General features: G+C 38.2%; 1 protein-coding gene and 1 pseudogene across 1 annotated transcript in view; both read right to left on the bottom strand.

The window, feature by feature from the left end:
- Rbcn-3A (Rabconnectin-3A) overlaps positions 1–23,100 on the bottom strand; it is a 2,573,828-nt gene that overhangs the window by 1,953,182 nt on the left and 597,546 nt on the right. The window lies entirely within an intron of this gene.
- Positions 1,097–16,909, bottom strand: LOC137247663 (uncharacterized; annotated as a pseudogene).

Here is a 23,100-nt window from a genome sequence, read left to right on the forward strand (position 1 = left end):
TTATTTGTTCAACTTTTCCCAAGTACGCTTGTAGTCCTGTTTTATTGATGGCCTTTCTCAAAAGGCACGGTTCTCGAAGGGTATTTGGCTCCGATACCGATTCCTCAGACTCGGGTTTTTGGGTACCCGTTTGCATCTTTTTAGGCATCCCTAATATAATGTACATTTAAACTCGGCATATATATGTACATACGTTGGTATAAGTATATGGACAGTCAGTGCACGGACTTTAACAATTGGTAGATTTGCAAACTTTTTGACCCATTATCCTTTCCTGCTACTCCTACCACCAAACCAAAAAAATCTAACACTATTTCATTATCTTCGCATTAAAACCAAATATTGTAATCATTTGGTATTGAATTTCCGCGCACATCCAAATAACATTAAGGGGTGAGGCTGACCAAACCAATCAAAATTTGAAACATTTGTGAACAGACTTCAAAGACAAGAAATAAATTTGGTTATTAAATGAATGTAGTAAAAGCGCACGCATATATTGTCCTGCTCTATCTTCATCAATTTTTTGTTATGAATAAGTTTGAACGAAAATAAAAAGTTTTAAGTGAACGATAACATGCCGAAATCGGTTATTTTGGGGCAGGATTTTGGGACTTAGGAAAACTATTGTTGGAATTAGACGTTTCGTTAATTTTTTGTTTGTATATTTCAGGAGATAGTGAGTATCCTAAGGCATAAGTTGTGCATATACAAATTTACATGAAGTTTTGGTTTGGTTTACATGGTTTTGTTGAAAGTGTTATTTCCGTGAGATGTTCTTTATGTATTTTACAATAAGTCATGAATTGTGTTGTCCAAGTATAAACTGTAGTTGTTGTTTTCTTGGACAAAATCCACCCACAACTACTGTTTTCATTTTTTCGTCTGCCACCATTCCCATTTTAGAAGTTCGCTCACTGGTACCCGCATACCAACGGCAGAAACAAAAAAAACGCACATTCATACATGCCCGTGTATAGAATGTAAAATTCCTATGAATTGAAACAGCGGGAAATGTATCAAGTGATTTTCCATTCTTTCATTCTTTACTACGGCGTGGACTGGCCTACACCTATTTGTGATAATTCGTAAAAAATTAATATGGAACAATTGTGGTAAAAAAGTCTTCTCCTGACAACTCACAAATCTGGCCTGGCACTAGTACGCGTAAGTTAGGCAATTTTTTTTCTTTTTTTGAAGGCCAATACAGCACTATCGTTCAGTGCAAGTTGTGCAATTTCACATGGGTGACAGCATGAAAATATTCCAACAAACGCAATAAGCCAGCGGATTCAACATTATTACAATTGAGGTTAACAAGCCGTATTCGTAAACTAAACTCGCTAATGACATCCATGCGATCTTGATAGTTGTAAGGCACCGCACCAATTAATTCCTATATATTAGCACCAGTCATTTCAAAAAAATTCTCGTAGATATATCCCACAGAGTCATACCAGTCAAGTGGTTCATTTTGAAGGTTTTAGATGCATACTTGCAGATATGGTTGAAGATATTACGAAGACGTCGGCATACCCGCGAAGCGTATCTGATCGCGTAAGGGTAAGTGCAAACATATGCCTTCCATTACAAAATATTTGTACACATAGGTGAATGGAGATCAATCGAATCGCCATTCAGGTTCAGTGTAGCAATACGTGCATTGAAATCAACGCTACTTTTTTTTATATGCTTCAGGTTGTTGTCAACTCTCGCAGGCACTCACAAAGAAACGCTTTTCTGCAACTCATGACTTGAACGTTGTAGAGCTCTTGCTGCAGCTACTGGTTGCGCGAAATCTATTACACCAGTTGGTGGTTCTGACGTGCCTGTCGCATATTTATCGAGCATTAAATACACTTTGCCTACCTCACCAAATTGTTTAAATTATTTGATAAGTTCTGTTTCAGTGACTTTGCCATGCAGTCGATATGCAGTGACAGTATAAACGGGAACGTCATCTTCGGCGTAGGCTTTATCGTCTAAGACGTAATAATTTGACTTAAGCTTTGTGAAATCCCTCGGCTGTCTTTAATCCACAGCTTAAAAATATTTAACGATATTTGCGAACCCTATTAGGCTTAGGTTTGTAATATTTTGCGCTTATTACTTAATTGTTCTAGCAATGTTTACTCATGCAATTCTGCATTGTATAGTATATGGGCATGGATACAATTCATTATGCCATGATTTTCGAAGTTAAAGTAAAGCAAACGACGAAGCTCTTTGTGAGCCACAAAGCACCGACATAATGCAACTCGTAAAGTTGTCATTTTCAAGTAGTTTGATTTCACGAATGAGATAAAATGTATTACTTAATACCGGCTGACTAAATAAATACTTCCCCTGACTAGAAAAATCGCCAAAAAATCTAACTAAAAGAGATGCAAGAAAAAGAGCGTAAATGGCGGACATGGGCCGACTCACCTCTTGTGCATCTCATGTCACCCAATTGCTATCGTACATTGGGTGAAGCACGTGAAACATTTGAATGGTTTGCGAAGGCATGCGAGTGGGATGTGTATTCCCCGAAATGGGAACGCGATTTAATGGTAAATGTGGGCACTGTTGCCATGTGGGTATAAGTAAGATGTTGCAACGCCAACATACTCGTACCGATGATGTGCGATCTCGCATTTATGCAGCGCTTGATAAGTGGACGAAAGAGCTGGAAAAAGTAAAGAAAATGTATGAGTGGCGATCGACCGAATTTAGCTGATTTATCCGTATTTGGGGTACTTAATAGTATGGAAGGATGTCAAGCTTTTAAGGTTTGCATGGAAAATACTAAAATAGGCAAATGGTACAATGGTATGAAGAAGTTGGTTGAACGAAATCACGGTAGTTTAGTAAGAGGCTCGAACTTGGCACCTTTACCTGCTTAGATCTCACACAATATCTGTTTAAATTTGTAACGTTGACAAAAAAATACATATAACTATATGTACGTATATAGCAATATAACAAATCTTACTTTATACATTTTGAAGCTTCAGTGAATAAAGAAAAGTTTGCGAAGCTCAGTTCAACAAATATAATATTCGTAGCACTAATATAAATATATTATTTTTCATGTATAGAAATGACATATTCGCTCAAATTTGCACGGATCAAACAAATTTATAAAGCAATTTCCGACACCCTCGGAATATAAGCTTCAAATCTAGGGGCGGGCTTTTGTAACTTATTTCGACCCAGTCTTGAGCCCAGCTTTAATAGTGAAAATTAGAGAGCGTAAGGCAACCTGATATACCGCGTACTAACCACAAATATCTGAACTGCAGCTTTCAGATATTGTCTATTTAAAAAAATAAAATTCTACTGAAACTATCAAGCATATTGAGAGCGGTTAGAATCTTAGAAATCGATGTGAAAGCTTGAAGTCTGAAGTTTTGTTTTTTTTTTTCATACTATTTGCCCCGCTCTGAGGTGTATATAGACGGGATACGGGATATCATAAGAATAACCACAAAGCCCAATGGACCTGGGATCAGCTCTACAGCTAGTTTCAAATTTCGTATACATGTAAATGAGTGCTCAGATAGTAAGCAGCCCGCTTATAAGTCGACCATCTTAGCCTTGCCAGTTAAAACATACGTATGATCATAAAGGGCTGGCACCTAGATCTTATTCCATTATAATGCGTGCGTCACAAGACTTCAATGAGGAAACGTATAAACTTAATGCGAAGAAATGGACCTTAATGTTTGCCAGGTGCGTAAACTCTGTAAACCTTGCAAACTTGTATGAAAAATCGTTTTTAAATCTTTAGTTACTGGTTTAATATATTCTTTACTATTCAGAATATAAATTGAAATGTGTCTGTTAACGAGTTCAAAATTCATACGAACAAGAGCACTCCGAGGCAGAAACGACTCATATGTCGTACATATTTAGACTCATATCAGACAACCATCGCAGACGGAAAAATTTAATTTCTTTAAAAAGATTTGTACATGTATGAGTCATGTAAGAGTCATAAATGACTCATATGACGCGTAAGCATATCAGGCGCATATCGCGTATAGAAACTATTTTTGATCTGCTAAATGTTAAAAGTAAACGCGCCGATTCAGGCATGTTGTATCATGGCTACAATCATTTCTTTTAACTCATATATGACTTCAGCAATTTTTAAAATATGTGTTGCTGCTTTTTATAATAAAGCTTTTGTAATTATACGGAATTTCATAAATATAATTTCTAAGATATATTTCAAGTTTCCTAAACAAGAATTTTGATTTTAGTCCACTTATACTGTTAATTCTTCACATGTATTCATGTTTTGAATCAAGACTAGATATAATTTCACGTCATTCGACGCGTGCTGAATAGTGTTCATCTATAAATATGTGGTTCAATTACGACAAGAATTTTGTGTACATAAGGCCATTCTAAATCCTCTAATTAGGATAAGACCCGATCAATTCCTTTTACGAGTAAAATAACGTTCTTGACCTTCTAAATTTGGAGACATAAGTAAAGGAAGTAATTATTTATAAAGAGTTCTGTGGCAGACCGTGAGTCTGCATTAGGGTTCTGGTGTCCTCGCTCGGGGTGAGCGAGTGAATTTTTGGGTTGGATTGGTATGAAATAAAAATAGAATGGGCCGAGTCCCTTTGTTTTCTGTGGCAGATGCGGATCTGCGTTAGGGCTTTTCTGGTATCCTCGTTATGGGAGAACGAGGGAGTGGGGAGATTTTTTTTTTTTTGAAAGTTTAAAAATTGAATGGGCCGGAGAATGCCTTTGGTTTCGGTGGCAGATGCGAATCTGCCTTAGGGTTGTTGGTTGGCCTCGTTCCGGGTGAACGAGAGCTGGGGTTGATTTTTTGAACGGAGGGATGTGGAGGAACGGAAGGACTGTTAAGAGGAACTCGTGGTCCTTTCACAATCTATCTCCGTAGGAAGAAGGATCAGTTTGACCAAAGGTCGTCTGACTTGACCCTTCTCGGTTATGAGGTCGACTACACGTACTCGGTTATCTTCGCCGGGGTGCACGTTGACGACTCTACCTAACCTCCATTCGTTGGGAGATAAGTTGTCCTCTTTGAGGACAGCGAGGTCTCCCACTTTTATATTTTCTTTGGGATGCTTCCACTTCACTCTTTTTTGAAGTTCGGATAGATATTCCACCTTCCATCGCTTGCAGAAAGTATGATGGAGGGCTTTGAGTTTCTGCCACCGATTGATCATCGAGGCAGAGCTCTCACTGGCATCTGGTTCTGGTGGAGCCAGCAGGTGGCTACCGGTTAGGAAATGTCCTGGGGTTAGTGGTTCCAGATCCGTTGGGTCATTCGACCCTGGACTGAGTGGGCACGAGTTGAGGCACGCCTCAATCCTGCACAATCGCGATAAAACGCGCAAAGGCTGCGAGAAAGCCTGGGGTACTAGGTCACTAGTGGCTTCTAAGTGGATGGCCTTAGTGGAGAAACAGACAAAAAGGCATACGTAGCCTTTTGACAGTCGGCATCCCCTACCGCGGTAGCTTTTGATGTCGAAAGGCCCCGCGAAGTCTACCCCGGTATTGGTGAATGCGCGATTAAAAGTAGTCCGTTCGCAGGGAAGGGTACCCATAAGTTGGGACTGCGCCTGCTTTCGATGAATAATGCAGGTTTTGCAATTGTGGATGATGGCTCTAATCATGGTCTTAACATTCGGTATCCAGTATTGGGTTCGGATAAGACAGAGCATGAGCTGGTTCTCGCCATGAAGGGAGTCATGATGAGCCATCATAACTGTAAGGCGAGACAGCCTACAATTGTAAGGCAAGATGATCGGATGCCGCTCGTTGTATGACATGTATTTTGAAGCCCCTAGACGCCCTCCTGTTCGGATAATATCATCTTTGTCGATGTATGGGTTGAGTGACAGGATTTCACTCTTCCGATCAATAGGTTCCCTATTTTTTAATTTTAAATATTCTGTACCGTAAAATTGTTTCTGGCAGACTCGTATTAATGCTTGAGTCGTTGCCTTAATCTCATCGGCTGAGATTATGCACGACTTTTCTTGGAACACTGCTTTAGTTTTAGGATGCGTTATTTTAAAATGATCTACCCTTGTCGTGGCATATGTTTGTGCCCTCTTCTCCTCAACGGACGTTTTGTATTCGGTCTCTTGTGCTGGCCAGTGGGAATTGTCTTCTTGCAGCCAAGAAGGTCCCTGCCACCACAACGACTTGTTAACCAACTCTGATGCAAGTAGTCGTCTGCTTCCTAGATCCGCTGGATTAGATTCCGAGTCCACGTGAAGCCAGTCCTTGCTACCAACCATATCGATAATATTAGCGATTCGGTGGGCGACGAAGGTTGACCAGGAACAGGGCGGCTTTCTTATCCATGCGAGTACGATGGTTGAATCCGTCCAGAGGTGAACTTTTGCTGGTCCCAAATGAATGTTTCGGAATATTGATTCCATGATTTCTGCAAGCAGCACGGCGCCGCAGAGTTCAAAACGTGGTAGCGAGATGGTTTTCACTGGAGCTACTCTGGTTTTTGCTAAAAGTAAGTGTATGAAAACCTGAGCGTCTCTTTTCACGCGCATGTATACCGCTGCCGCATATGCTTTCTCGGAAGCGTCACAGAAGCCGTGGATTTCTATGTCGTCTTCCGGTGAAAAATTTACCCACCGCGGTATCCTAATGTTATCTATTTCGCTATAGTGTTGGGTGAAATTTTCCCACCGTTCTAAGTTAGTTGGGGAGACAGGTTCGTCCCACCCGGTGCCCTCTAACCAGATATTCTGCATTAGTATTTTTGCCACTATGACCATTGGTGCAAGCCAGCCTAAAGGGTCGAAAAGTTTAGCTATAGCGGATAGGATTGCGCGTTTGGTGACGTTCTCGCCATTCTCTAAAACTCCTGCGGTGAAGTAAAACATGTCTGAATGTGCGTTCCATCGTATTCCGAGTGCCTTCACCGAGCTAGCCTCTTCAAACGCTAGGAAGTCCTCGCTGAGTAGCTCCGTTTTGGGGATGTCCTGAAGGATTTCCTCACAATTTGATGTCCACTTGCGTAATGGAAAGCCAGCTGAGTGTAATGCTTCGCGAATCTCGTTTCTTGTTTTGATAGTTGACGCTATTGTATGCCCTCCAGATAAAACGTCGTCGACATACATACTTTCGCGTAATATACCCGATGCTATTGGGTGGATATTTTCTACTTCATCAGCCAATTGTAGAAGTGACCGTATCGCGAGGTAGGGGGCGCAGTTTACACCAAAGGTGACAGTCTTTAGTTCGTAAAGACTGATGGGTTCGTTGGGGGATGTTCGGTGGACAATTCTCTGAAATTTGGCGTGATTATCGGTCACCCAAATTTGCCTATACATCTTTTCTATGTCACTATTAAAGACAAAGCGGTACAGTTTCCAACGTATAATTAAAATAGGCAAGTCTGCTTGGAGTACTGGACCTGGGTGGAGTATGTCGTTTAGACTAATGCCATTTGCTGTCGGCGTTGAAGACGACGCGCACTTTGGTAGTGGCACTTTCCGCCTTTACCACGGCGTGGTGGGGCAGGAAATAATTATCTGAATCGTCGGATGGAATATTGTTTTTGATTTTTCTCATATGTCCAAGCGTTTCGTATTCGGATAACACCCGAACATACTCTTTCCCTAACTCTTGGTTTTTCAGTAATCGCCCCTCATTTCTGAAGAATTGTGAACTGCGCGCTTTACGGACGGTCCTAATGCAATCTTCTCAGGGTAATCCTGTCTGAATGGTAGCGAAACTGTATATCTTCCACTTTCATCACGTTTTGTTGTGTCCTTAAATAATTGTTCACAATACCTTTCTTCTTCATTAAGCATTTTGTTTTTGGGAACATTTTCTACCTCCCAGAAAGCTTTTAATTGGTTGTCCAACGCAACCTCGTTGTAGAAGGACATGATGCTCTTCGTTGGACTCGGTGCTTCGATGCGACCGGTTAGTATCCAATCGAACACTGTCTCTTGGGCCAAAAGTGTATTTAGTACATTCTTTTTCAGACCGCTCAGTATAATTTGGGGGTATATGTCTCCTCCAAGTATGAGGTCTACGTCTTCGTTGATGTAGAACCTTTTGTCTGCCAACACCAAGTCTGGGAATGCCTGCATAGTCATGGCGTTGATATGGCAGGATGGAAGATTCCCATTGAGTTTGGCTAGGACTAGAACGGGTGTGGTCAGGCTGAAGCAGGCATCCACTGGTGAACGTAATTCAATTTTGGATGCCTCTTTCACCTGAGCTGAGACCGCATTTGTGATGCCTGAAACTTGGGCATGCATTTTTCTCGCTGGCAAATTGATTCTGCGTTTCAGTCTTTCAGTTATAAAGGAACATTCAAACCCTGAATCAATTAATGCCCGTGCGGAGAAGTCGGTACCATTATGGCGAATGTGTACGCGAGCAGTTCCTAATAGCACGCCTGTGCTGGAATTGGCATTACAGGATTTTACATTCTGGTTCGCAGATTGTCGCGCCTGTGCCGAAGTTGTTGGGATATTATCCGCATCTTTGAAAGGATTGCGTACAGCCGTGTGCTGAGATGTATCCGCATGCAGAAGCATGTGGTGACGAGAGTGGCATTTGGAACAGTTGTAGGAACTGGTGCACTTCGTCACGGTGTGTCCTGGGGATAAGCAATTCAGGCAGCCACTTGTGGATTTTATAAATTTAATCCTTTCTACTGGGGTTAACTCGCAGAAGGGCGAACAGTTGCGTAATCTGTGTTCAGGGGATTTACACATTTTACAAATTGATTTTATTGTTTGCTTGGATACTTTCGTTTGAAAAGCACCAAATCTTTTCGTAGGGGTTTCTGACGATTGTCGCGATGCGTTTGGTTTTTGCACTTTCGAAGTGGTACGCCCTGTAAAACCAGACACTGTTTCAAGTGTCTGAAACCGATTAGACAGGAATTTATCCATATCCTCCCACTTGGATATATCCATTTTATGGTCTATACTTTGCTCCCAAAGAGCCAACGTGCTCTCTGGTAACTTGGTTGAGCAGAGATACGTCAGGATTGCATCCCAATTGGAAGTGTCAATTTTGTGGCATTTGAGGGACGAAATACAATTATTTGTTCTCGTATCTTTCACACAAGTTTTTCCAGGCCATAGCGAAGCCTTCATTTGTGAGAGGGCATTTTTTAACGATATCTTTTGCTTCGCCCTGCGTTTTGTTGTTGAGATGGAATAACTTTTCCACCCCTTTCAAGCTGGAATTGTTTATATATATTGCCGTGAAAAGGTCGCGAAAAGTTGGCCAAGACAGATAATCCCCTTTAAAAACTTCCGTGTCGCAAGCAGGGAGGCGAATTTTATGCCCATGAGGTTCTTGCTCAGGGTTGACGTTCTTTTCATCCTTCTTGTATTTTTCTGCCTCAGCAGATATAGACGCTGAACATCGCACCTAGATTGCGTATGCTGCCTTTTGCTTCTTTCTGATCGCCATAACGTCATCCGCTGACACCTCATCAGATCCCAATAGCGAATCAAACGCAGACTTTACCTTCTTCAACAAGAGCCGCAACTCTTCCTGCTGTATTGCAAGGGTGTGTTTGCTATGGTCGGAATAAGGCTGTAATCTTTATCAAACTCTGCGATTGATTCTGCTAAACGGATGTAGGTTTCCATTGTTTTATTTACGTTTATTAACAAGAAAATTGCCGATTATAGAAATGGAACGCTTTAGAGTAAAAATACCTGCCCAGCCGTAAATAAATACTTGAAATTCGAAGCTTTATTATTTATTTTTATATTGCAGACTTTTTGTCTCGGTAGCGACAACAACAGAGGTTTATTTTTCAACTTTTTTTGTCACAACAGCGACAACAAAAAGGGGTTTATTTTTGGACTTTTGCCTCGGCAGTAATAACAGAAAAAGGGGACCACTCGCCACCTACACATTTTAATGGTTGAATTGTAAAAAAGAAAAGTGCGTGTGATATTGTTTTTCGGAATTGAAAATAAGCGGAAAAAAGTGTAAAAAAGTGTTTTAAGTGACGTGAGCGCCTGCTTAATTAAATTGTACTTGATTTTGTGTCTGTGATTTACAAATCAACAACAACAAAAAATGGTTAAATATCGTGAGGTTGTTTGAAAGTGAGGTTATGTTATCCTCTTCCTTGTGTTGTGTCTGGAAAACCTTACCACTGGTGGGGGGATAGACCAGATAATCACAAGGACAGAAATAAATGAAAAACAAGTTACTTCAATTTTGAAACAAGGAATTAAACAATTGGCGCTCACAAAAATAAACTTCAATGTGTACACTTTTTTTGAACTCACTTCTCCGCGCACAATAGGTGTTTTTCTTTATTTTTAGATAACCAGCACTCGAAAAAAAAGTGGCAAGAAATATAAACTTACTTTGTTTTTTGTGGAGAAATTGATTGTTGCAATAGGCTGTGGCAAATCTTTGGCAAATTGTGCTGTGTTTCCGGTGGCTGCTACTATGTGTTTTATATGCTCGCAATGAAAGTCGCGTGTTATTTTTTTTTTTGGCTGCTGGGGCAAATCCTTTGTGGCAATTCTTTGCCAAATTTGGTAGTAGGCAAAATCCTTCGGCAAAAGTTTATGAGGTGGATAAATTGTGCTGTGCAGGTAGATTCTCTGGTGCAGTGGACTGTAATTTTAGGCTTTTAGTTCCTTTTTTCGGTGAGTAAGGACCAATGTTCGGCCTGAGTGCGTCGTAAACCGGCAGTGGGTAGGCGCACAAGGGTCAATCTCTGGAAGATTCACGCAGAAAAGAGATAAATAAAAACACAAGAGGATTTGCCTCGTTATAATGGGATTTAATCAAAATAAGAGAAAAGTACAGTGCCAAAGTGATGTGATATTTTACCTGTATACAAAAAGTACGGCGTTGATCCTTGGACGATGCGTATCGGTAGGCGGTTGATCGAGAAAGAGGCCGGTTGTGCCGTTGATGACAACCGCTAAGCCGCGAAAAGGTCCTCTGGTATTAAGGAGGGGAAAAGCCACACACACAGCCACCCTTACGTATACGTTAATGGGTGCTGACAACCTGCACACACACACGTGCATGTGGATGAAACGCATGCATATGCATGCATGCACACAAATGCGGCGTGAGTGTGGGTGGCTGGAAAGATTATTAAAACATTAGGGAGGGGCGCCGTCAATCAAGTGAAAGTTAGGCATTGGGCCTAAACAATAACAAAAACTAAAACAATATAAAAAATTTGGAAAAGTTTGAAAAACGTGCGAAATGAGCCGAAAAAGTTTGGCATAAATCCTTTATAACGGCGGGGTAAGTTTACAATATGGCGGTGCCGTTGATGACAGTGAATTTAGCGGTCACAATATAGCGGCACCGTTTTCCGAGGAAACCAAGCCTTAAGCGCCTGTATCACAAAAGAATAATTGATTTCTTGAAAATACATATACCTCATATTTAATGCCCGCGTTAAATCATAAATCAACTGCTGATTGGAATATCGTACTGTATAGGCTGCCAGTGCTAAAACGCCCTCAATCAGAACTTTTTCATTAACACTCACTTCAAATTGCAGTGATTTTATGCTCAGCTGAGCTGAACAAATTTCTGAAATAGGGTTTTTTTAATTTTTAGGTAGGGCGTTTTGACCTGGCAACCAAGATGAAATTTATTACTTTATTTATTCATTGCCACAGGTTAGGTTAAACTGGCCGGTCAATAAAGACAATCAGAACTTTTTCATTAACACTCACTTCAAATTGCAGTGATTTTATGCTCAGCTGAGCTGAACAAATTTCTGAAATAGGGTTTTTTTAATTTTTAGGTAGGGCGTTTTGACCTGGCAACCAAGATGAAATTTATTACTTTATTTATTCATTGCCACAGGTTAGGTTAAACTGGCCGGTCAATAAAGACCCCACATAAACTGAATGTGTCCATAGTGTTACCAGAATTTGTTTGACGACCAAACGGAAGAACCCCAATACCAGGACTTATGATATAGAGTAACTCCGTCCTCTTGGCAAATACTAGAATTTTTTTAGGACCTAGTTAATTGCTGCCTCGAGATCTGGCAACCCTGCCGCCCTAAAAACTGGAGCCTTGACGTGGCGAGCGCGGGATACGAGCACATAACATGCTCAACCGTTTCTTCCTGCAGCTCGCACCTGCTGTTACTGACGAGACCTAACTTATAAGCAGTGCCCAGTTAGTATGCCAATTCCTATTCATTGACACAATATTTTATTGAGCTTTGAAGTTATATGTATTTAATAATCAATAATTTGTAAATACAATTTTATCCGGTTTTGAAATAGCCGAAATAAGCAAAATCATTTCTCTGCACCGGGATCAGGTACAGACCCCGGGTTGTGTTCGATACCTTCCCGGAGGGGGAGATAATGGCGCAGTCCCGCTGCAAGGATCTGCTGGGAGGATGGCAATTTGTGAGAGAAGAAATTAAATGGGGTTAAATGGGGTTATCGTCCTCGGCAATTTGTTTCAAAACGTGCAGGAAACGGAGACGGCACAAGTCTATAACTGTTAGCAATCGATAGTGCCCAAGTTTAGATGTTCGTTCATTTCTCAGAACGATGCGTTGATAATCGGTCTCTCTGAATGCAATTTTATGAACTTGAACATTTTCTCAATATCAGTTGCGAAGATATACCGATGCTGGCGAAGACGTAAAAACACCCCAAAATAAATCGCATGGTGAGGTATTTTCAGATAAAAAATATAAAACACATAGGTTGAGTGTTTGTCATTGATTGAATTCTTTATTTGAAGTCACTTTCTTTTATACAAAATAGTTCTTACAAATACTTACAAACTAGATGTACATAAACTAAGAACACATAAATGCCAGTCAGCATATTATAATAACCTATTTGGATACATATGTAATTGGTTCGACCGTCAATATGACTAATAGACAAATGTGTCGGTCAATGTGACGGGTTTGACAAATGTAAACAAATATGCATCGCATGTGCAGGCATTAATAACTCATTGTTGAACTTCCGCTGGAGTCGCGTAAATATTTGAGTCAGTTAAATTTGACTGCTTATGTGGTCTGCATATGGGTGTACAGTGAAAGTAAAACGCATTACAAGCAACGCTACAGCACCTGCCTTAGAAGAATGGCCGTACATAATTTGTGCACAATTATGTATGGTCATTCATATCATTTTACAAGCACGACCCACTTAAAATTGTTTGCGTTTATAGAATTTTAGTTGCCCTTTTTTTTGTGTGGGTCTCTTATTCATGGCATAATGGGAATTGGATGCCAAAACAATAAATTTGTCAGTTTATTTGTTTAGATTAGTTTACATTTGTTTGTACAATGTGTTTACTTTTCTATTTTAATTTTTGGTTACCTTTTTTTTTTTTTTCTTTACATGTGTACATATTAGGTTGACACTTGTTTCTTATGTTTTTTTTTTTAATTGAAAGTACTTAATGAGAATTATGAGTAAATTGGAATTGCTTTTATATTAGTTTAAGCCTATTTTTATGAACTATTATTTCCTTATCTTTACCTTTTCTATCATTATCTCCTATTCTATGAGGTATTAAAGTAAGTTTGCTGTTTTTATCAATATTTTTTACTCTATAGGATCCTTTGTATTTATTATCTAACTTATGGCCGGCTTCCTCTCTAACTAATAATAAATCAGCTAAATTTATTTCTTTTCTGTAGGTAGTTCTATCATAATTTGTTTTTTGTTTTTCTTTAGCCTCTTGGACTAATTTCCTAGCTCGTTTCTGCGCTATCTGTAGTCTGTATTTGATTTCCTTGTCATAAGCCTCGTGATTGTATAGTGGGCTGATTGTGTTATCACCTAAAAATTCGTAAGTCGGAGGGTTTTTTGCGAATATAAGCTCAAAAGGACAATATCCATGTATGGTCGATGGCATTGTATTATAACAGTACGCGAAATACCTGAGGTATTCATCCCAATCATCTTTGTCACTGGATATGTAAGAACATACATATTCATTAAACGTTCTGTGACTGCGCTCTACAGTGCCCAAAGTTTGATGATGGTATGGTGTTGGGGTTTTATGCTCAATTTTCAGTTCTTGAAATAAGCTATTTTTGGATTCTGTTCCCATATCTGTTATGATTGTTTTCACGCAACCATAAGTCAAAATGAAATGCTCGAATACAGCTTTGGCGACTGTTATTACATGTTTGCTTGGGATTGGTAATTGCTACCAAGTATTTGGTTAGATCGCATATAATGGTAACTGCATATTCGTTTGCATTTATCGATTTCGGTAATGGTCCGACTGTATAGATTTGTACAACATCGAAAGCCTTTGGAGGTGTCTCCGTTATTGTCATTGGTTCCTTTATATGCTTATTAATTTTATTCATTTTACAGTCGATGCAGTTTTTTACGTATTTTCTTATGTAATTTTTCATGTTTAGCCAGCTATATTTCTGCTTGATTTTATTTGCCATGCGATTTATTCCGGGTGGCCACCACATATAGGATCGTCAAGATATTTATGCAGGATTTCTTTAATTTTTTCGACATTTTTCACATGCATAACTTCTGGGGTTAATGCAATTGTTAAATTTTTGAGAACCTTGTTACCTACTTCTATAAATTTGCCTACTCGAGTATAATTATATTTAAACAATTTGCCCCTAAGGGCAACTGTAACTTTCCAAGTCCTAAATTGCCGCCTTCTTTTTCAAGCCTGGTAAAGAATTCTCCTAAGTCAATCTTATCCTCAACAATTAGGTTGCTTGTATTTATAGTGCTACAAACTTTCTTTCCCTTTTTATATCTTTCATGAAAATGAAATGGTATATTAACTTTGGCACGAATCTCAAAATTGTAAGTCCTTAAAGGAAAATAGATGGACCCACCATTAAGTAAACCGAAATAATAATGATTTAGCCATGTGCGTCTGTCCGTCTGCCTGTTTGTATACAAACTAGTACCTCAATTTTTGAGATAAAACTTGGTGATAAAATTTGGTGATTGGCTATATTTAGGTGTCCCATTAGACATTTGTCGGAACCTACCGGATCGGACCACTATAGCATATATCCTCCATACAACCGATTTTTCTGAAAAAGAGGATTTTGTTATATCTTCCTCAATTTATCAGATTGAAGCTTCAAACTTCACCATATACTTTCGTATATTGCACATATTGTTGTCTGAAAAAATGGATGAGATCGGTCGTATATATAGAATATATCCACCACAACCGATTGTTCAGATAAGAAACTTTTCGTAATTATTGCCCTATTTTAAGAGCTAGAGGCTTCAAATTTCAACGAATGCTTACGTATATAGTTGTCTGAAAAAATCATAGAGATCGGTGGTATATATAGTATATATATACATTTTCGCATTTCAGCCCCATTTTAACAACTAAATAAATAAATAAATGTAAGGCGCGATAACCTCCGAAGAGATCTAAGGCCGAGCTTATCTTCCAACTGGCGTCGCGCTCCTCTTGATTTTCCCTACAAATTGGCCGGACGGGACCTACATGTTTTTTATGCCGACTCCGAACGGCATCTGCAAGGCAGATGAGTTTTCACTGAGAGCTTTTCATGGCAGAAATACACCCGGAGCGCTTCCCAAACACTGCCGAGGGGCAACTCCGCTTAGAAAAATTTTCTTCTAATTGAAAAATGTTATTTCTAAAATTTTGATGTTGCTTTGTCCGGGGTTTGAACCCAGGGCATACGGTGTGGTAGGCGGAGCACGCTACCATCACACCACGGCGGTCACCAACAACTAGAAGCTTCAAATTTCGCCAAATGATTACGTATATAGCATATATTGTCGTCTGAAAAAATCATAGAGATCGGTGGTATATATAGTATATATCTCATACAACCGATTGTTCAGATAAGAAACTGTTTGCAATTTCTCCTCTATTTTAACAGCTATAACCTTCAAATTTCACCAATTGCTTACGTATATAGTATATATTACTGTGTGAAAAAATCATAGAGATCGGTGGTATATATAGTATATATATGGTGGTATATATAATATATATATATTTTTTTTGCAATTTCAGCCCCATTTTAACAGCTAGAAGCTTAAAATTTCACCAAATGCTTACGTGTATAGCATATATTGTTGTGTAAAAAAAAATCATAGAGATCGGTGGTACATATAGTATATATCTCATACAACCGATTGTTCAGATAAGAAACTTTTCGCAATTTCTGCCCCATTTTAACAGCTAGAAGCTTCAAATTTCACTAAATGCATACGTTTATAGCATATATTGTTCTCTGAAAAAGTATAGATATCGGTGGTATATATATTATATACCCCATATAAACTGTAATTTTTGCCTCTTCTTTTACGGCTAGAAGCTTCAAATTTCATCAAATATTTACGTTTACGTCATATATTGTTGAAATACGTGATTCGCAGTCATAGTTTTTACATGCAGACCACAAAAACGTGAGACTTTGCATCCTCACACAAAGTACCTACCTATTTTTTATTTTATATTTATCTTAAAAATCGTTTAGGTATGTACATCTGTTCACTATATATTTCTTATGTTATACATCCGATTATTTGGAGATTACGAACGGGATAAGATTATTGTTCAGCCCCATTCATGAAAGGTATGAAGTCTTCGGCACAGCCGATAATAATATAATTTCAGGGGGGTCGAAAACGAGCCTGAAATGTCTTTTTACTTCAAATATATTTAGCGCTTCATATATTTTAGGGTTCTCTTTGTGACTTTTTTTATTTTTAATACTATTGCTAGTATTTGTAGCTGCTGATCTTGTTGTTACTTTCAGTACTTTACATGTTTCCACTGGCATTTCTTTTAGATTTGTCATAGATAATGCATCTGCAACGTGATTTTCCTTTCCAGCTATGTACTCCACTTCAAAATCATTTTCCTCTAAATCGAGTCCTACTCGTGTTAGTTTAGATGAAGGGCTTTTCATCAAAAATAAGTAGGTTAAAGGGCGGTGATCGGTTTTGAACAAGAATTTTCTAACATAAACGTGCGGTCTGAAAAATGTTATGGCCCAATGGATTGCTGTTAACTCCTTCTCTATTGTTCACCATTTGTGAATGATCTTGAAGGATAAGCAATTGGTAATTGTTTGCCTTCATGTTCTTCACTTAAGACTGCCCCACAAGCGTAACCACTAGCATCTGTAGTGATGCAGAATTCTTTACCAAAGTCTGGATACTGCAAAAGTTTTGGACTAATTAGTGCTTCCTTTAAATAGACAAAAGCTTGTTGTGATTATTCTGTCCAGTCAAAGGAAACATTCTTTTTGAAAAGCCTAGTTAGTTTTCAGGAATATTCTGCCAAATTCGGTATAAATCTTCTGTAGTACCCTTAAAAAAACGCAAGTACTCCATAAATAGTGTAAGGAATACTCCTTTAGGAGTATAGGAGTGCTCCAAAACTAATCTGTATTCATACAAAAAATGTGCTCAAATTAACATTGCCATGTCCTAGGAGAGTAGGTGATCCCACTCTCGCTTTGTTTGTGAGTATTCCTTAGAGTACATACGTGAGAGTACTTTCCAAAGTACTTTCACTTTAGTACTCCATGGAGCACCCACAGAGGATCATATGCCAAAGTACTCCAGAAAAACTACTTTATGGAGTATCTGCGGAACAGTACTATCTAAACTGCTCATGAAATATTACTCCATGGAGTACCGACAAGAGATTACTTGCGAAACTGCTCCCAAAACATTACTCCTTGGATTACTAGCAAAAGAGTACTCGTTAAACCACCCTCTATGGATTACCTAATGGAGTACCTACTGGAGATTACTTAAGAAAGTACTATCAAAGCATTACTCCTTGAAGGAGCTACGGAAGAGTACTTTTAAAACCATCGCTAGAGAAGAAGCCACCCAGAATAAAACATAAAATTTATAAAAAAATCATATTAGTTTCTATATTCACGCAAATGCTAAATAACATAAGACTATTCCATAACCTCTGATCCTTCGGCATAATTTGGAGTTTCAATTTGGAGCGTCGAATTTTCTCCATTTTTCAATCTACTCGCAAACTTTTCCCTCTTCACCTTCTGAATACGTCTTTTGTGACGTGCGCTGCATTCCATATTTTACCTTTATATATTTGGTTATAATTATTTTATTTGCTTTATTTTTCACCAATAAAATTGTTTGTCTTTTAAATTAAATTCACTCCGATAATTCTTTCCGACACAATTCCTCTTTGAATATTTCTCTATACATAAAACCAGTTGGGCGGTTTCATTTTATCAGAGTTGCGATAGTAAAATTTTATTATCAGTTATTTGTATGCAATATTTTACTTTTGGTAACTCTGTTCGATCGCCATCGTGTCGTGATCACGGTCGTTAAAACACGAGCAATGATCGGCTGATGGTGGTCCGCAAACGCTTTGCAAAGGAAAATTGTTAGAGTACTCCAACATGAAAAAAATGGAACACGTAATCCAACAATTTTTGCAGGTTAGTTAAAAAAAAGCTACGAATCATTTGACTTCGTCGGCTGTTTTGGGAACTGGATAGTTTTGAACTATTTCGAATTTGCTTGGGTCTGGTTATATTCCTTTCTTTGTCCACTTGTGTCCTAAGTAGGTTACCTCTTGGTTGAAAAATAAACATTTGTCTGGATGTAGTTTTATGTTGTATTTCCTACAAGTGGAGAAAACGTCTCGCAAATTTTTCATCATGTGTTTTTCGGAACAGCCTAATACAACTAAATCATTCATACATAAAATGCTTGAGAAGGTTTAAGGCCTGCGAATGCTAAAGTCATCAGTCTTTGGAATGAAATAGGGGCTACTTTTAATCCATATCGTAATCTTTTGAATCTGTATGTGCCATCTTGGGCTGTGAAGGATGTTATATCCCTACAATCTTGTAGCCATATTCTGTGAACTTGACAAATTCACCATCTTGCTTATTTGTCGCCTTCGTGCTTATTCGTAAATGGCCTTCATACCAGAGATAACTGCGATCAAAATAATGTTGGCATGATTCGGAGGTCTGCCAGAGTTCAGCACCATACGGTAGTTCATAGATATAACTATGTTAGGATTATATGTTAGTCTAGTTAAGATAATTATATACATATACATTGTAAATATACATAAGCCAGGCTTAATTAAGCTGTAATAAATAATTAAATAGTTTGTACGGGAGCAATAGCAGGTTTAATATCCAGCCCAGAAATTCACTGCACAATGTCACTGCTTGCGCTTGCTTAGCAACGTGATGGTCGTAGGCAGGCATAAAGAGAAACGAGAAAACTGATCGCGCGACGTCCCTGCTTGCACTTACCTAGCAACTTGCACTTATTATAGCATCACATGCGCTAGCAACAACATATGAATGTGCGACCGTTTATCATATGACAACAGCAGGAACATAATGGCATTAAGAAGAATGTTTAAGGAGGTATCATTGCCTTTAGAGGGCAATTCTGTTTAATCAGAGAAGTTACACTGTCAACTAATAATTAAAGTTGTTTTAAATAAAGTGTTGTGTTATAATATTTATTTAAGAAAAGCAAGGACCATAAGGACATGCTTAACTGGCGCCCAACTATAGTGCAAACCCAAGAGTTTAAAAAAATACACATATCCTTCAAAGAAGGATTACAATTAAAAAAAAATAATAAATAAAACCAGTGCGAGTGCTTTACAAAAAAATAGATATATCCTTTAAATAAGGGATATAATTAAAAACAGTGCACGACACAAGTGTTCTTTAAAAATCTATATCCTGTAAATAAGGCTAAAAGCTAAAAGAACAGACTTCCTTAATTCAAAAAAATTTTTCTTAAATATTTATCCTTGTCAAAAAAGGAAGTGTTAGAAATAAGGACATAAAAACAGTGACAATTTAAATAAACCAGTGTTCGGAAAAACTTTAAGTTAAGTTAATATCCTTGAAGGAAGTGTGAAAAAAAGTAAAGTTAAAGAAAAATTACTGAATAGTTAAAATATATAAACTTAAAAGCTATTTAAAAAAAGTGTACAGAAAAAGAAAATAAAATCATCCTTATTAAATAAAATAAATGCTTAAATAACATTATCTAATATAAGAATCCTTCAAAAAGGATGGAAAAAATTTTGAAATAAATACCTATCCTTAAAAAGGAGGTGTAAGAAAAGAACAAACATATTAATTTAAAGGCTATTTGGAAAATAGACAGTGTTATAAACATATAAAAAGTAATAGAAATGTAACCAAAAATATTCCAGAGGAGAGGAAAATTAAATAGTTTTGAAAAAATTTCGTTTTGATGGTAGAATTTTGAATTATTTAAATAAAAGAAAAGAAAAAAACATTGAATACAAGTACAATATGCTAAAACAAACATTAAGAAATGGTGCTATACGTCTTCAAACAGACATTTTTCTAAAAAGGATGTTGATTTAAAAATTAAAGGCACTCTCTAAATTAAAGAAAATTGGAAGTGGCATCTGTAAAAAAAAATTTAAAAAAATTTTTAAGTTAAACGGTTTTATTGAAAACAATACTTACATGAAATAATAATAATACTAAAAGCTAGAAAATAATTAGGTAGGTCCTAGGTACTAGTCATCACGAACTAAAACATTTTTTTAATTATTTTATTTTCAAGTTTTTAGTCTTTATTTAATTGCCTTTTATTTCTCATTATATTTAGTTCATTAACTGGCTCATTATTACAAGGACTCTTTCCTGACAATTTGTTACAATCTAAGTCCTCAGTACATAATCCTTCCAAAGGCTTTACTCGGCTCAGCGCAGCGTATGCTTGTCCCTGCTCGAACTCCAAAGTATTTTGATGTCACTTGTACCGGAATGTATGTAATATTTGTTCCAAATATGAACCAAATCGGACCACAAATACGATTTCTGTGAATATCTCGATCCTTGCGCCACCTAGTGGCGATTTCTTTCATAGGTCGCCCTCTGTACCTGTATGTATTATGTGAGCCAAATCGGACCACAAATACGATTTTTGTGAATATGTCGACACCTAGCGACGATTTTTTTCTTATTAATGCACTGTCATCGGGTTCTGAACTATATTCCAAGTTTCAAGCTTGTAGCTTATCGGGAATTTACTTAAATTTTAATTACAAAATTCGTTCACAACGGCCGTGCAGCCGTGCAGCCTGTCAAGTCAACCTAAATAAAACCGTTTAAAATATGTATAGTGTTACTACAAAAATTTTGAATTAAAAAATGGATAGAAATGCTAGGTTACAGTAGCAGAAGCAATACTTTCGAACAGCGAAATCGACAACAAATATTTCAACAGGGAAATAGTTAAAATTACTAAATTCTCATCAACAGCGGACGCGGCAACAAGCCAACAATTTTTCCCAACCTCAACAACAATTCAAGAGACCTCACAGTAACACTACCTCCACTCAAGCACCCTTTAGCAAACTGCAAGGTACTAACGCTATGGAAAATAATCCATATTCCACGGCAGTGGACGAGTGGACGAAGACCCCTTGTCTAATGAATCATTCTACTCCGAAATGGGAGATAATCAGTCTCTAGATGAGATCAATTTTTTAGGCTAATGTCGAACTTGCCCTTCATTACTCGAACTTTACCTAATGGAAAGTTCTTAAAATTTTGGTAGACACGGGAACCGCGAAAAATTACATAAAAAGTATGGCTTTTTGAAAGGAATAACCGCCGCACAATATCCTTTTCAATTAAGATCTATAAATGGTGAAAAAAACAAATTTCTGAGAAATGTAAAGTCAATATTCTAGGGACGACTGCTACTTTTTATATATTACCCCAATTAGATACTTTTAATGGAATCATTGGATATGATTTGTTGAAAGCATATATGTAATACTCCTATATTGCTACAAAAGGCTAGGTACATACCCAAACATCAGAGTGCCGATATATTGCTGTTCAAACTTTTTTGTTTTTGTATTCAAGAACCAAATGTACCAAAATTTAAATTTTTTCTTGTCACACTTATGCTGCTACAATCACAAAAATGTTATAGGCTGTCTTGTTTTGATTTCGATTTCAAAACCGATTGCGAGCATTTTCTATTAGCAATATAGGAGTATTACATATATGGTTGAAAGATATCGAGGCAAATATTTGCACAAAAACTGGACTGATTTTCCATAAAAACGGAAAAGAGAATTTCAACTTTTTTCATTGTCATGAATGGCCCATACTAAAAAAAAAATTAAAAATTAAGTCCGGGAAAAGGTTAACCCAAATGTAGTAAACGGAGTTTGTTGTGATCTTGAAGCTTTAGCCAGAGTTCAGTCGTTATTCTTGTCCAATTTCCCAGGAGTAAAATGTATACTGTAACAAAGCTTTTCCGTAGCCCCGTTGCTTCTTTAATAATTGCTGGGGTATACTCGCCGTGTCCGGGGTTCGTTTACAATAATTTTTTTGTATTTAGAGGCACCTTGCAAATCGTTTTACTGTAATACTTCACTTTATTGATTGAACGCTTAAATATTATGTTATCTTGCGGTATCCTCGGCTGTAGTGGCGGACCTTAACGGTCCGGCCGTATTCCGTTAGACGGATTCCGTTAGTATGTGGTGTCTGTACCCTATCGCTCCTTACGTCGGCGTCTGCTGTATTGTGGGGGCGAGGCTCTACCACGCCTTATGTCGGCGTCTACCTATATTACTGAGGCTATGCTCTGTACGCCTTATGTCAGCGCCTCTCTCTATTGCAGTGTTATGTCGTGCCTTGCGTCGGCGTCTGCCTGTATTACGGAGGCGGTGCTCTGCCAGACCTTATATCGGCGTCGTGCTGGCGTCTCGGTCGCGTCGCTGCTGTGCTGTTTACTACTGTCGCGGCGCGGTTACCCCTGTGGGCTAGGGGAAAGAATATGCCCACGATAGGTATACCGGTCGTAAGAGGCGACCATAATACCATGGGTACCCAATCCATGAGTAAGATGTTTTACTCGAAAGGTAGCAGGGTGGACGCGGGTATCACCCTGTGGGACCCTAGGCAAGGTCTTTATAAATACTGCTACCGCGGGAGCAGGAGAAGCCAGTGTGATCTGATGCACTGCATCGAACGATGCTTTGTATTCAGGTCTCACCTCCTGTCCTGGGATGGCCCCCTTGTGGGAGCATCGCGGTGGTTGTGGTTTCAAATAAGAGTTCACT

The sequence above is a fragment of the Eurosta solidaginis genome, chromosome 4, assembly GCF_040869045.1.
Source record: "Eurosta solidaginis isolate ZX-2024a chromosome 4, ASM4086904v1, whole genome shotgun sequence".
Taxonomy (NCBI): domain Eukaryota; kingdom Metazoa; phylum Arthropoda; class Insecta; order Diptera; family Tephritidae; genus Eurosta; species Eurosta solidaginis.